The sequence below is a fragment of the Corapipo altera genome, unplaced genomic scaffold (assembly GCF_003945725.1).
Source record: "Corapipo altera isolate COAL_440 unplaced genomic scaffold, ASM394572v1 169, whole genome shotgun sequence".
Taxonomy (NCBI): Eukaryota; Metazoa; Chordata; class Aves; order Passeriformes; family Pipridae; genus Corapipo; species Corapipo altera.
In genome coordinates this window covers 1,956,802-1,966,438 of record NW_020884946.1, presented here as the reverse complement: position 1 = coordinate 1,966,438, position 9,637 = coordinate 1,956,802, and positions in this window count along the sequence as shown.

The following is a 9,637-nucleotide window of genomic DNA, read 5'->3' as shown; positions in this document are numbered from 1 at the left end:
ATCTGCAGAGGAGGGAACTGCCCCTGTCCTGAAACACTTAAAATATGGTACAGGTAGAGTAAAAATATTCAACCCCTGGGCAGAGTGACTTCAAAACACGCAAGTATTTGCAGAAAGCTCATCTGAGAGGGACACGCTGCAGGTGGCCCTCCTGCTCCCTCTGGGATGTGTCCCATGTGTGCAGCCACGTGGGTGGAAAGCAGGAACCAAACAACCTTTGGTTCTGCTTTCAGCGCTGAGTAGATACTACCAAAGAACTGCAACATGCAAAGCTACTCCCGGGTGTTACTACTCATAGAGCGGGGACTCTACCACGACCAGTTTAAACCCTAGGATACACCCTTGAAGTTAAAACCAACAGCTGTGTGCTGGGTTATATACACTTGTGCTGGGTTATATACCCTTCTGGGTTTTAAAAAACACATTTGAGCTTCCTATAGTTCATGAAACTGCTTTGGAGTTTTAAGCTCTTTGGTGGTTGAAGTCGTATGGAATCACAAAATCCCAGAAGGGACTTTAAGGACCACCTAGTTCCAACCCCACTGCCACGGGCAGGGAACCTGTATCTGCCAAACCTGTGCGTGTATCAGAGTATCTCTATCCATGTCTCCATCCAAAGCCAGTACCTGTCAACATGGGCCTGCTTGAAAAATAATCCCAAGCCAAAAACTTTAGCTTGCCTCACTCTCAACTCAGCAACCAAGACACTTAAAGGAACTATTTAAAGCTGGAACTGCTCAGGAAATTATTTGTTTTCCTATGAGAAACTCATAGGAAAATTAAAAAAAAATAAAAAAGCAACCTTTTCCTTAACATTTTCCTACTTTTTGTTTTAATATTAAAAAGTGTCTTTTCTTGAGCTGTTTTTGTTGTGTTTTGGCAGCCATTGAACCATCTGAGAACTGTTGCAGCAGAAAATTATCCATCCAGCTCTTCAGAGAACTTCAATTCTGCGAAGATTTGAGTCCTTACTTATTTTAATACAACTCACAAAGGAAACCTGGATCTGCAGACCTGGGGTCTGAAACGCTGGACTTAAAAAAAACCCCTGCATGTAACATATCTGAAGCAAACTTCAAAACCTTGCTTTAGTAATGAAATGGACTTATTTTAACTTCTCAGTAAGTTGCTTTATATAGCAAAGGAAGCAGCTGTGGGATTACTGGTAACGCTACACACGATCTGTAGCTGAGCACCACTTGACCCGAGCCAGACGTGGCCCCAGGCAGTGTTTGCTGCTCCTTCATTCACCCCAAGACAAACAGGGCCATTTTCCTACTTATTTCTGTTTCTTCACTTGAGGAATAAGGAGTTTAGCACAATTTAAGACCACCACCTTAGGCTCAAGCAAAGTCCCAGTTAGCCCTTGTTGGATGGAATCAGGTTTATTAAAGATGAGGGGCTTTAAGGAAAAATTAATGAACAAACTGAAAGAGAAAAATTCAAGCAAATTAGTTTCGGGACAGCCTTGTAAGTCAGCAAGGATACTCCAGACTTCTGCTGGAGGAAATCCAAATTCTTAGATCAAAATAATGCCCCGACCTCACAGGCATCAACCCCATTCTGGTGAGCTCTGCCCTTCCCCAGCCACTTGGCATGAGGTGTTAGACCCACAACTCCACTTAACCATCTGGTTAATGAGGAAAAAGGAGCAGGAGAATGATTTACACTCAGGAGTAATGTTGGAGTCCAGATTCATGAGCAGAACCTCAGCACTTCACTGTCACTGAACTCGTTCCTGCTCTACAGGAGTTGGACTAGCAAGCAGTGACAATGCCACAGGAATAGAAACTTCAGCTCCTGACAATTATTTCTACCCTGTTCTTTCAGACTTTCAAAGTTTTTGCTGTTCTATCTGTGACTGTAACATCATATAAGGCTTTACTGAGGAGGCAAAATAACAGGGGGGCCTCAAAAACATGGTAATCAAAGGCAGCTGCATGCAAGGCATTACACTCAAGCTCTAAGAATAACCATTAATTGCTTGTGTGGGTCAAAAAAACTAGCTCCCATGAAAAATTAATATCTAAATGAAGACTAATGAGAGGCTGGTTAAGTGTAGCAGAGAAATAAATAACGGTAAGGGAGAAAAATTTAGGACCCTGATTCTGAGTACCTGGAGTAACCAAAAGTGATGGTGAAGCTGAGACTATGAAGTCTGATCCTTCAGAGAGGGCTGGGTGTGTTTATCAGTTCAGTTCATGAGTCACCTTCACATTATTTAAGGGAGTCTGGAAAAGCCTGTGGTGTTATTGAAGTTGAAAGGGCAGCAGGATCACAGAGGTAAATCAGAGACTTTCCCTGGGAAGACTCTGGAACAAGTTAGTAAGAAAAAACATGGAAAAGGGATTTTTTTCCTGACTATATTGAGCATACTAAATGCCCCAGAGATACAGGTGTGAGAACACAGTGCTTTGAGCTGTCTTCAGCTCATCCCTTTGTTTTTCCCCTTTATAGTACATGTCATCTTCCCATCCAGGCTGGAGGCACCTCTGCACAACACGTGATCCAAAGAATAATCTCGATCCATCAAGACTGGAGTCTGAGCAAAGCAGAGGAAAACCAGCTAGAGCTCACCCACCCCCTGGGTCCACATCATTGCCCAGGCTGGCACTGGGTTTAGCTCACTGTGATGAAGTCAAATTTAGAAACTTGGTTGTCGAGACAAATTTGAAGCTCCCAGCCCACCAAGCCCTCAAAAGAAGGGCAGAAGGAATGTGAACCTGCTGTAAGGGGGACAACTCTTCCCCTTCTAAGCTGTGGTAAAATACAGGGGGAAATTATCACAACCCAGAAACTCCTGCCAAAAGCTGGTACACCAGCAAATATAAAACTGCATTTCCTGGTTTCTGGGCAGCAATTGGATCTGACAGATGGTCTCATGTTTTGCCCTTCACAGCCCAGCATGGCTGAGGCAGCAGCAGCTCGGGAGCCCCAAAGTGCCTCGCTGAGCAGGAGCAAAGTGCCTTGCTTTGCTCCTTGGGGGCTGATGGCACCACAACACCAGGAGACGGGAAACAGCCTCCCCTCTGTCTGTGTGAGTTGGGATCTGTCAGCCAGATGCCTGGGAGGGAGATGTGGCACGAGATCTGACTCTTCCACAGAGAAGTATGAACCCGGCCAGGGAACTTGTTCTTCTCATGAAACCTTCTCGCTTCAGTTCTGCCATTTGGTCTGTGAAACAGGGAATGGGTAATGGATGGGTAATCCCCAAGGAGCACCAGCCAAGTTCCCAGACTTATTTTTCAAATGCTTTGCATTTCACGGCACAAGTTGGGATACCAGCAAAACGACCTTTCTTGGTAGCTGTTCTTCTATTCCTGGAACTTGGCAAAGGGACACTCAGCGATGCTGGAGATGTTCTGGTGTTCCACAGGCTAACAGGCAATGCAAAAACTTGGGAAAAATGCAGCAAATGCAAGGCCATGAAAAAATATCTCCAGCTATGAAGATCAACCCTAACCTTGGTAAAATGCCTGTCAACGACAGTATTGTTTATTATGACCAACTATAGTCCTGCTGGTACTTTTGAGATGAGAACTGGTTCTGATTCATATTTCGTCTGTGTTGTTCTGCATCACAAACCTCCATCCTTTTGCCTACTGCTCCAGTGAGGAAAATTAACTCTAGTATTTCACAATTAATCCATTGTATGTGGGATCCCCTATTCATCTCGAATCATGTGGAAAAAGAACCATAATCTCAATACCTCACTCAGATTGTGGTGTTTATTTAAGTTTTCCAGAGTATTGCATAAATACACTTGAATTATAGATTTGATTTTAGCTGATTTCTGTATCTGTATTTGTATTTACTGTGAACTTTGAGACACCTGATGTAGTTGCTGTTTCTCATTCAGTGACTGAAGCTATAAAAATTTAATTCCTACAATTTAATTCCTTCTCTGAAGTCACATTAGTATGTGTATTGTTAAGCATTTCATTTCTGGGCACTGTCTTCTAAGAATTGACCCTTGTGGTCCCTTCCAACTCAGGATATTCTATGATTCTATGAACTCATTCACTTAAAAGACTGAAAAGCAAAAAGGAATGTAATTCCTGGCTAATCAAGTTAAAGACCTTTGTTTGAACATAACCTTTCTGTCCCGAGGAACCATATTTAAAATGAAATTTTAAAATGAAGCACTGCCAAGTAAGGAAAGCAGGTATCTCACTACAGGTCTTTTGAGTTATGTCTCCTGATGGGGTCCTTAATTACTCTTAATTACTTAATTAATCATTTTAGACCATTTTTTGCAGATCTCGTTCTAACAGAGATCAGTTCTGAATGATTGAGCAGCTACTCAATTTTTTGCTCCCCCCTCACAACACACTGTCTCTACACCCTCTTTGGCCACCCAAATCCTGCTCTGAAGGCAGGATTAATGATTTCTCTTCAGGTTTTCCTAAAGAGCATTTCAATGGAAGACATGAGTGCTTGCCCAGTAGCAGTCAATTCCCACTCACCCTGCAAAATGGGAAAGTGATCCACTTCCCATTTTATAGGCAGGGAGCTGAGACACAGAAAAGAGGTCAAAAGTGCCCATTAATTTTCAGAGCCCAATTCGATATGCCTTGGACATGATTATTCATGGCACTTAGCATTATATACTGCCTTATGCATCCAAAATCCTACTCTTATTGAATAATGTGGCTGCTGGTGGTCCTGTGCACTTCACATCAAGTTTGTAGGATCGTAAGTCAGGGACACAGAGGGTGAGCAGCAAACAGTGACCCCCAGGAAATGTCCAGTTAAGGGGCGGATGGTCCCACCTGGGGACACAGAAGCCCCATTTTCCCAGGCAACACGACAACACCTTAATTTTGGGACCATCCTGCTGGTCATTCATCACACTGTTCCCAGTGGCTGCACCAGCAGAGAAAGGAATCTTGCTGACAACAACCACACTACTGGGAGAACCGGAATTGTTCATCCAGACATTTCTCCCATTTCCAAAGCAAGGCAGAGGTCTGAGGGCAAAAAGGCTTGTGGAGATGCAATTAAAGGTCTCTATCCCATTGCAGGGGAGCACATCAAGGGCAGCTTTATGCTGATACTTCCTTCACAGATTGGAGAGTTGATAAAAACAAAATTTGGGGTTGACCCTTCAGATTTGCTGTAAAACATGCCTAGTTTTCCGAGGGGATGGGTTTGTGGGTAGTTCATCACAGAATCACAGAATAAGCTGAGCTGGAAGGGACCCACAAGGATCATCCAGTCCAACCCTTAGCCCTGCACAGGACCACCCCCAAGAGTCACACCATGAGCCTGAGAGGATCATCCAAATGCTTCTTGAGTTCTGTCAGGCTTGGTCAGACTGTTAAGAGAGAGACAGTCCTGGGACTGCTGAGCAGCTCTGTACTTGGGCTTGTGCCACTGCCCACTGAGGAAAAGCCACGTGTGAGATGATCTCTTTCTAGCTGAGTCTTGAAAACTTCCAGGCATGAAGACTTCCCTCCTTTCTCTTCACTAGTAGCCTGTTTCAGTCTTGCATTTGCCAGGAAAAAAAAGGTTTCCTTAATGTCCAATGCGAACCTTCCACACTGCAATCCATGGCCACTGCCCCCATACTGGATCAACACTACCAAGAAGAGTTTGATCCCATCATCTTTGTAGCTGCCCTTCAAGCAGTTTATTAAATCTCCTTTTCATTTGGCCTCAACCTTGAAAGAAGCCAGGACTTTCTGTCCCTTCTCCAGGACCCAGATACACTCTTGGCCCAAATCAGAGGGCCCTGAATCTTTCAGGGTTAAGGCCAAGCACCTGTACAACCATCCCAGACCTCCCATGTGAGCTGCAGGCTGAAGTTTCCTTTCCATGTCAGCAGTTGGGGAGGGTTATTGACCTCTTTGATATGGGCTGGGGACACGGCCAGAGTCGGCATCAACAGAGGAAAATTCACATCAGGGTTTTTCTTGAGAGCAGAAAAGGCAAAAATAGTCTCTGATGTGTAACTTCAGTGCATTTCTGTGCTGTAAGGCCTCCAGCACACAGGGAGAGTGATGGGGGCACCTCAAGTGGTGTTCCCAAGTGCATGGGCCAGCAGAGACACCATTCCCATCATCCTGTTAACCACTGAGAAACTAAAAACAGCCAAAAAAGCTGTTTTCTCCAGGTGTCACTACATTCTGGGAAACTTAACCAGAGGCACCCAGGCAGGGAGGGAGTTTAGACCAGGTAAAACAAGAGAAAAGGCCGAGCTGGCTGCGGCAGTTTAACCTCTGACAGACAGTCTGTAATATACCTGACACAGAAAACAAACCAGGTGGTGCCACTGCTCGGAAAATACAGACACAGCGGGGGACTGGGAGTGCAGGAGGGGGAGAGAGGGAAAACATGAGCAGGGGAAAGCTGAGAGGGCAGGAGTCGTTAACCCCTGATAGCAAGTATAAAGTATTTTACTCCCCATCCCATTCATTAGAGCGCGTCAGCTCCAGGAGGACTCCATCCATCCCCGTACATAAATCCAGCAAGTTTCTCTTTTCAAAAGGCCAGACACTGTCTTTGCCATGGCAATCCAGCTGTCTGGCTGCCTGCCTGCCCTGCACTGCCAGAGCTCAGCTGTCACAGAGGAGGGCAGCCCCCTCCCAGGGGCTCCCTGCACGCTCTGCTCCTTGTATCCCGGCAGCCCAGGGAAGCGGGATGTCCCCAGGGGCCACCACGGTCCTGTCCCTCCATTTGGGAATGCCAATCCATGGGTAGGAGCAGCTCATTCCCACCTGGCAGAGATCACAGGCATTCACAAGCTCTGTAGCATAAGCAAAGCATGAATTCATAGAAGCTCAGAAGAGATCCAGAGCAACATTAGAGTGACTAATTCCACTGAACATCCAGCATCAGGCCTTCCAGTACTTAAAGAGGTTTAAGAAAAAGAAGGGAGAGTGACTTTTTACACAGGCAGATAGTGATAGGACTAGGAAATGGCAGATGGTGATGGGGGAACAGTTTTATACTGAAAGAAGAGAGAGATTTAGATTAGATGTCTGGAAGAAATCCTTCGCTGTGAGGGTGGGGAGGCCCTGGCACAGGTTGCCCAGAGAAGCTGTGGCTGCCCCATCCCTGGAAGTGTTCCAGACCAGGTTGGATGGGGCTTGGAGCAACCTGGTCTAGTGGAAGGTGTCCCTGCCCATGGCAGAAGGTTGGAAGTGGATGAGTTTTAAGGTCCCTTCCAACCCGAATCTTTCCATAGTTCTATGATTTTATTATCAGGGCTCCAGCACAGTCCTCTCAGGCATCTGATCATAGGAGATGTGATGCAGAGAAAAACATACAACTCTGATCCAGTCTGCAGAGTCACATCCTTCACAACCCTAAAGAAGAAATCTGTTTTATAACCTATGCTTAGATCAGGGTACAGTGTTGAGAAAAAGCATTTATGCAGAATAACTTGCATCTGCTGCTGGTTTGGAGCTTATGTCTGAACTTCCAGCTTGAGGGGACACAGTGTACCCTGATCCTGCCCCATTTTTCGAAGTTGCTCAAACCAGCAACCACCCAAACAAAGCTTTGGGAAATGCAGGAAGCAGAGCTGTCCTCGAAATCTTATCTGAATTTAGATTAAAAAGCTAGTGATTCCAATAAAAGAAAAAGGGCACAAAATCAAGCTATTTTAACACATCTGCCTACGGTTAAACAACATTGTTTTTCTTCGTGAGAACTTCATAACATCAGGAAAAAGTTGGAGAGCCTTCCTGGGGCTGAGGTATTACAGGGCATCTTGTATACCTTGGCATTGTGTGGCTTTCCAGGGCATCATTTTAACACTTCACAAATCAGGCTTTATGGACATTCTTCTATCATAAATCCACTGCAAAGCAAACACAAGAATTTACAAGTTGCACGTAGCCAGGTAAACTGCACGGGAGATCACCAGCGAGCAGAACAGCTTTAAAATGTATGAACCATAAAGCATTTTCGGTGTTTTACGATGGCAACATTTCTTTTAGGGCCTGATCCAGCCTCCTTTGAAGTCGAATGGAGTCTTTCCATTGACATCAGAGGGTGTGGGATTTGTCTCACAGCAACTTATACCAATGAGAACAATATTTTGCTCTGAAGTCACCACTTTCTGCCATGGATGTTTTGAAAACAGCTCGTCACCTGACAATACACCCTGAAGGTACTGACAGTCCGTGTGTTTTCATTATTTAAAAATGAGACTTGGTAACGGGCTCAGCCGCTTAGGGAAGGTAATATTTTTCCTAAGCATGCCTACCATAAAGTAAAATTAGCAAAATCTTCTTCGAGCTGTAACTAAAACATAAGGGCACAGCTGCCCTGGAGGAGTACAAGGGCTCTCAATGTAAACTCCACTGATATCATCACCATCAGAAGGTCATAAAATTGATTGATTATAAATACAGTCCCTCATTTGTTTACAGCCTGCATTTTTGGGTCCTGGGTAATTAGCACATTAACCGTCTCTCAGAGTGAGCGCTTACAGGTGCAGCTCCGAGATACCCAAAGTGGAAAACTGCTCCGGAGAGGAGCCTAATTTTCCTTCAGCAATCGCAGGACGGATGCATTAGGACGGAGGGGAGAAATGTCAGTTATGTAAGTGTTTAGCTACTTGATCACACCTACCCAGGAGCCCAAGGCGTCAGGGGGCATTAAAATGACCTGTTAATTTCCTTCAGCGGGAAAGTAGCACCCAAAAAATGAGAGACATGTCAGCAATGTGAGGGAGATCTCTTTGTAAAGCCTGCGGCTGAGCGAAGTCTTTCAAGATTCTTTTCCCTCCGCACAAGCCAACAAAGGAAGATAAAGATCACCCTATTTGCGGTAACTGGTACTTAGTTCCTTTCAGTTACACTTAAAATAAACTCTCTTTGAGTCCTCCAAAGGTTTCAGCCTTCAGACGCGCCACTACCGAGCTGTAAACCAGCCACCTTCCTCCCAGCCCCTCTTGGCTCCAAGTTCACGACTACTCTGAGCTCAGGACATTAAACTTTAAAGTCACGTTTTATTTGTACAGCTGGATGCATCAGGTTTGTGCTTATTGTCTAATTAGCCAACTAAACCACTTTTGAAAGGGTTTTAATGCTTTACCCCCAGTGAGATCTCTGTAGTGAGTGTGTGTTGAAATGCTAATGGAGACAAAGAATTCCTTTTTGTAGGAATTTGCAGTATTTTGGATACATCTCCTGGGCCAAATCTTCAGCTGCTGTGGCTTGGTTGGAGCGAGGCAGATTATTCCCAATTACAGACTCCTGCAACTTAACAGGATGCCAGAGAAGCTATTCACTAATATTCTTCTTTTAAGATGTTTTAAAACTCTATGGCTAATTTCCAGATTTTTCCTATCTTCCACAGAATTTTGTTAAAAATGCCTCCTGTAGCTGGGACAAGATAACAGCTACAGAATTAACCAACCTACTAACTATTAAAGTATGCAATATCTGCCCTGGCATTTACACAGTTTTACAGATTAATTCTTCCAAAACATTTCCACTGGCATCACTTGCTGCAAAAGTAATTTAAAAATCTCATACCAGCATTTTTTTCATCCATGAAACACGAGTGGCAAGTGAGCAAAAAGTGAAGTCGCTGGCATAGCTGATATTGTCTGTGCAATAAAAAGGAGATCTTGCTTCACTTTTGGGGGGTATTTCTGTTAATGCTAACAGTGTTCTTAAAT